A 6,670-nucleotide genomic window follows, 5' to 3' on the forward strand; every position below is an offset into this window, starting at 1 on the left:
TGCACCTATCTCCATACTGGAAGGGCACAGCTTAAAGATTCCAGCATTGCTGGGCTCCACAGCAGTTAAGTTACCATGCCATCAAGGATGCAGGTTGAAACGAACTGTTTGACTCGCCAAGGTCACTTTTGTGTTATTAATTTTGGTTTAATTTCCCTCCAGAAGAGGAAGGCAGCAGCAATCACCCCTTCAGCGCTGGCACTGGGCACTGTGGCTTTGCTGGGGAAAGTGTGGGACACCCTCCTGCCCCTTAAGTAGGGGAGAAAAGGATGCTTTAACAAACTCCTGGTCCCTTCCAGGTGAGCCAAGCTGAGCACCCACTGAGCAGCTCCAACCCACGTTTTCAGCCAAGTCCCAGCCTTTCCCTGGCTCTTCTGCCTGGGAAGAGGTGACAGTGTGTGACCTGTCAGTGGCCTGGTGGCTCTGCTGCCCCGTGGGACTGCTCAGGTGTGTCTGCAGGGGAAAGCCCAGCAAAAGCAGAATGTCAGAGCTGGGAAGAAATCTGAGCCGGGCAAACAATTTCCCAGCCACAGATGATTTCCAGCGTACACATTTCACCTGGCACAATGAACCCCGCTGTGTTTATCAGGGAGGAAAGCATTGATGTGTGTGTTCTATGCACCCCAAAGCCCCCAGGAGCTATAAAATCCAAGTGCAATAAGGATCCAGCACAAAAAAATAAATCCTTAGAGGAACTGGGTCATTCTCTGTACGGGGGTTGAATGTGTTGTCTAAAGCAAAGGCGGCAGCACTTGAGACTCACACATGCTCTCGGTGCCTCCAGGGCTGTTATTTTAATCTGCATCACACCATTTCCCATGCTGAACTGACGATGACACCGAAAGGGACAGAACCCACCTATTTATAAAGCTGGATGTGGATCGAAACCAAGAGGTTTTCTAACAACCCCCCAGAGCCTGAAAATATTATTGACAGCAGGCAGTGTAACCGGCTATCTCTGAGTCGGTGCTTAGTACCATCTAGTGGGCAATAAGCACCCTGTCAGAAAGGAATGGCTTCTTCACAGCACCCTCTTGTTGTTTGTACCGAGATATTGTTTGTTGCAGTAGGTGTTCCAGGATCAGCCAAACGTCCCTTTGTGAATGGAGGAGCTGGACTGGTACATACCCAGGAAGGATGATGTTGCTGTGCTCGTTTTTTAGGTGTAGTCCCTGCAGCCTCAGCATTCGTAAGTGCCCTTAAAGGAAATGGTCCAGGTAAAACACAGAGAATTAAAAGTAATTTCTTTTTCCCAGTTCTACCTCCCATCTAGTTTATCTACCTGCAGACTGGCTAGTTCTCATCCAGCTCTTCACTTTGAAGCCACTGTGGCCCAGGAAGTCAAAGCAAGGAAAACGACAGTGTTGTTTGCAGGGGTGTGTGCAGAAAGATAAATGAATTTTTCTGCATCCCCTCTCACCAGAACAATCTTCCTGAGCATGACAGGTTGTGTTTGCTGCCCTTTAGCACCTTCTCAGAGCAGCACCAGCAGTACCTGCCCTTCTCATACTGCCTTGGCCCCGAGTTTTCTGCTGTAGCCTTACAGATGATGCAGATTTCCTTCAGAACCTTCACAGCTCCCAGGAGCACTGCTCAGCCACAGGATGTATTCCTGGCCATCTGATGTCACTGCACCCCCATAGCCAGCTCCCTCCCTTTACCTCCTCTAAATTATGTCTACTCTCAAGGAGTCCTCGCCAAGGCTCTACCGGCGACAATGAACAGAAAAGGAACAAAAACTGGGCCACTGCAGGTCCCCCTAAAACACAGGAGAAAAGCAGAAGACCTTCTGGTGTGCTAGTTTTGGCTGGGGTAGAGTTAATTTTTTTCACAGTAGCTGGTATGGGTCTGTGTTTGGATTTGTGTTGATAACACAGGGATGTTTTAGTTATCACTGAGCAGGGCTTACACAGAGCCAGAGCCTTCTCTGCTCCTCACCCCACCCCACCAGCGAGGAGGTTGGGGGGCACAAGGAGCTGGGGGGGACACAGCCAGGACAGCTGCCCCCAACTGACCCAAGAACACACAGTGTCATGTTCAGCATACAAAGCTGGGGGAGAAGGAGGAAGAGGGGGATGTTTGGAGTGATGGCATTTTGTCTTCCCAAGGCTCCACCATATGTAATGATGACTTACTTGCCAGCTGAGGTTAAACCACAACACCTGGCTGTCAGGGGTTAAAGTGTCAAAAGCAGAAGCTGGAAAATCAGCAGGCCTCAAGCAGGAGTCCCAAGATAGGTTTTGTGTCTCGGTGGACTTTGCTGGTCATTGTCAGCTGGAGACAACAACTGGGCACCATGGTTTAAAGCACTTTGAACTCTAATCCCCATGGCGTAGCAGACACATTCTCCTGTCGGGATTTCCATCCTCTCCAAGGTCTTGGCAACACTACACAGGACTTGCAGGAGCCCCAGATACAACAGCAGAGCAAGCTGAATAGCTGGGACCTACTGCTGCTTTCATCATGACCAAGGGAGCCGACAGTCAAATAGAAGTGAGTAATGTCTAAATTTTATCCTCATTTAAAGCACAGTGTCTGGATTTCTGTGTAAAATATCCTAACAAATTCCTCACATAGGCAGTCACAGTGGAGCTGGCCAGGACAACCATGGCTTTAATTGGACATGGGAGAAGTCTGCCAGGGAGGACAAGTATCTCAGCCTGTTTACATCACCCAACCATATCTGGTATACATGAAAACAGTCCATACACTTGTTATGAAACTTTTCTGAAGGTTTTTTTGTCAGGCAGGGCATGAGCAGATGCCTCATCCCACTGCAGCTGCTGCACAACCTCCCAGCCCAGCTGAGATGGTGCCTCTTGCTGTCACTTGTCCCCCACATACAGAGTGAACAGGGAGGGGGAGGAGGTTCTGCAGCTGGACTATTAAAGTTATTTAAAAGCTGTGTTTTTGTGGCAGCAATTCCAGTTTTGCCTCTCTGAGGTTTGTTGCCCATGCCAAGGGCTGGGGAAAGAGATGAGAGGGCTGGGGACATGCACCAGGTCTACACACACTGTCCGGGACATTTTACAACTCTCTACTAAATCCCACTTTTGAAAGGCACCTTGGAAATACTCCTGAATCTAATGAATATTCACCTCTTCCTAGAGCAACAGCGGTCCATCCTCAGTTTTACCTGGGCTCCTCAGAAAGGTGCAGTAAAAGTGCTGAGCAGAAAGATCAGGAACCAGGATTAGGACCAGGGACCAGTCAGGATCCTTTAAAGAGCCTTTCATCCCTAAGTCTGTGTTGTTTCCAGTGGACACTTGACAATACCATTTATTTACCAGAGTTTTCACTTTTCCTGACAAATGCTGTGCTGAGCCTCTATGTTTCCACCCCTTCCACCCTTTTTGGCCTTAACTTTTTCTCAGCCTCTCCTTTCCTCTTCATCCTCCCACCCTTTCTCTGCCTCTACTTTTCTTTCCACCTTCCCTCACTTTTTGACCTTCACTTTTTTCCAGCTTCTGCTGGAAGCAAAGAGCAGAGCCTCGTGTTATTGCCCTCAAGTGCCATTCATTAAGGGAACCGGCTGTGAGGCAGGGGAGTCACAAGGGAACAGAGAGAAATAAAAACCCTCACCCACAGGCTTTTTTGCATGAAAATGTGTCCTTGATTAGTGGCTGGTGGTAATTGAGTGGCTATTGTATGCAGGAAAGTGCCAAGAGAGGGACAAGGGCTACTTGTCTTGATTGACATCACCATGAAATTTGATGCTGTAAAATGTGCTGCTTAAAACTTCCTGGAAAATACATTCTCAGGTGGTGACAGGCAAAGGTGTTTTTGATGAAGAGCATCTCCACAGAATCAGGTAAATAATTTTCTTTCCCTCCATTTTTGTGCTTTTCAGGTTCTCCTTAGTTGGATGGTAATTTAATTCACAATTTACAAAACTGGAGGGAACACAGCACCTCAGGCTATGAGCTTGTCCTTTCTGCTACCAAAACCAACTCTGCTTGCCTGTACTGTAAACCACGGGAAAATTAAATAAAATCGTTTAGATTGGAAGTAAATAATTCGATTCATTATATTTTGCTTTCAGAATGAAGCAAGCCCGCTGGAATGAGATGCTTTAATTCTGAATAAGAGTATCCACAACAAGAGCTGAGGCATTTCAATGCACTTTCACATCCAGACTTCAGGCTGTGATCATTTTCCTGAGCATCCTTTGGCAGAAAACCTGACTCACAAGCCAGACTGAGTTTGGTTTTCAGTGGATTCAACCACACAGTCTCTACTTTAATCCCATTAAGGACAAGAACCAGATAAACATCTCACTCTTCAAAGCTGGTTCTCCTTGTCCCTTCTTCACTTAACTGCTCAAAGACAAGCTGTGGCTGAGGAACCTCCTTGACAAGTTTTTTTGGCTTTGTTTAACTAGGACTTTGATGCATTAAGAGCTTCTCCTTAATCAAATCCCTGAAGTTATCCTGTTCCAAGAGCTTTGTGAGCAACAGTGATGAATTGTTAGGGGAGGTGGACTTTTGTCCTCATGGACAAAGTGCTGTCTGACCTACAAAGGCATCGTGGGGGCTGAAACACTGAGAGAAGCAGGTGTGTGTGAAAACACACCTGGCCTCCAGCTCAGAACAGGCAAAAAAACCCCAATTAATCTTTGATTTTACAGGTAACAGGTTGCCAGTTTCTGGTTTCAAGGATTAAGGATCTAATTTCTTCTTTTTTTTTTTTTTGTCAGATTTTTCACTCCTGCAAATCCCATCTCTGTGGTGTCAGGAGGAACCTGATAGACATGCTGCTTCCAAAGTCCTGTGCAGGGAAAATCAGGCAGAGCTCATCAAGGAGAGGCATCATTTGCATGTTTTAATATACCCTCTGCTGCCTTCAGGCTCGGGTTCCCAGTGCCTGGTTCACAACTGAACTGGGAGGGGACTGGGATGTCAGGGCACAGGAGACATTCTGTATTCAAGAGCAGAGGAGGGGAGATGGAATTTAAACCAAGAGTGAAGCAAATATTGCAAAATCAAGGTGCCCTCCAGACCAAAGTCTGGGAGTCCTGTCTACAGCAATGTGGATTTTGGGCAAGAATGTGGTGCTAGAAATTTGGGAGGTATCCGCAAATTCCATCACTCAAAACACCAGGTCGCCACCCAACAGTGAACTTTTTTTCACTGTTAGGATGATTTTTGTTTGTTAAGATGATTTTTGCTTGTTAATATGACCAGTGTTTACCAAATTAGAAGTATTCTTCCTTCCCCATTCCTTGGACTTGTTGCCTGCCACAGCATTTCACAACTGCTGACAGTTACACCAAAAAAATCGAAATTACCATATATTGATTTCCAACTACATTAATGCCAAACCTGGGAATTAAAATCCATTTTAGTCCAGACAAATTCCAAGTTTAATGATGCTCTACAAAGTGTTACAGAAAACCTCCCCAAAGTATGTTTCTGTAGTTATTAATTTACAGGTCTTTGGAGATAGTGGCAGCAGCATTTGGGGCCAGGATAGTTGCAAGATGAAATAATGAAAACATGACCAGCCTCTGAGAATTCTGGACTATTTCTTCAGGTTGAATTCTCAAGGACTCCAAGTAATAACTTATCCCTGCTAAATTCACTGCAGGGGTTTATTATCTCTGAGACTGTCAGGTAACACGAGTAGGAATTACCCAACTGCATGAAAATTCTAAAGAAGCTGTTTGTGGCTTATCTTGTATATTTATTTTTTTTTGTATATTTATATATACATGTCAATCTTCCTCCTTCATTGTGTGGGGAAACAAACAAGCACAGACAGGGAGCGAATAATCACTCATTTAATGTCATCATTACACTGGAAATGTGAGCAATTATCAATTCCTGCACTTCCTGTGATGAACCACGGGGGTCTTTTATTTTGCAGGGGTTTATAATAACACAAACAAGTTAAAATTACTTTATTTCCTTAAAAACAGTGAAGGGTAAATTGAGAAGATTAAGTCTTAAAAAACATACAGGACTATATTGGCCTATTATCAATGACTGGAGACTGGATCAGAAATGTAGAACGAGAATAAACCACAATAAAAATCACATTGGTGGGACTCTTGGGGGGGAGGTCTCCTGTGAGTTGGACTTCACATTCCTTGTGATTCCCTCCCAGCTCAGAACCTTCTATGATATCCAGGTTTAAAGGTTAAAAATCCAGGTTTAAAGGTTAAAAGCTGTTAAGCACAACGTTTATTTTTTGCCAAAGATAAACTAATCTGCATAATGTAACCCCGTACAGGCTGATCATTCACAGAACACTAATTGGGTATTAGTCTGCAGTTTGGTATGTATTATATATATATAATTAGACATACGAGATAGATTTGTAGCTAATATATATATATACACACCTATATATGTATGTATATATATTAGTTACATATAAATACCTTAATTATGTAAGTGTATAAATTACATTGGATATGTCTATCTCGTATTGGCCTCATTAGCCACCAGTGTGCCTGTAATAAATGCGGACAGAGCCTTCCTAAATCTTCGTTTGTGAAGCCTAGCCATGAGGATGATGATGATGATGGTATAAATTATATATTATATATAACTGGGTATAAAATTGGATACAAAACCCCGATTATAAATGTAAAAAAAAAAAAACCCTCAGAATTTAAACAGCCTGTTCCAACAGCACCCACGCGGGTTTTAACACTGATCCAGAATAA

Source organism: Manacus vitellinus, unplaced genomic scaffold, assembly GCF_001715985.3.
Source record: "Manacus vitellinus isolate BGI_N305 unplaced genomic scaffold, ASM171598v3 scaffold_19_pilon, whole genome shotgun sequence".
In the NCBI taxonomy this organism is placed as follows: domain Eukaryota; kingdom Metazoa; phylum Chordata; class Aves; order Passeriformes; family Pipridae; genus Manacus; species Manacus vitellinus.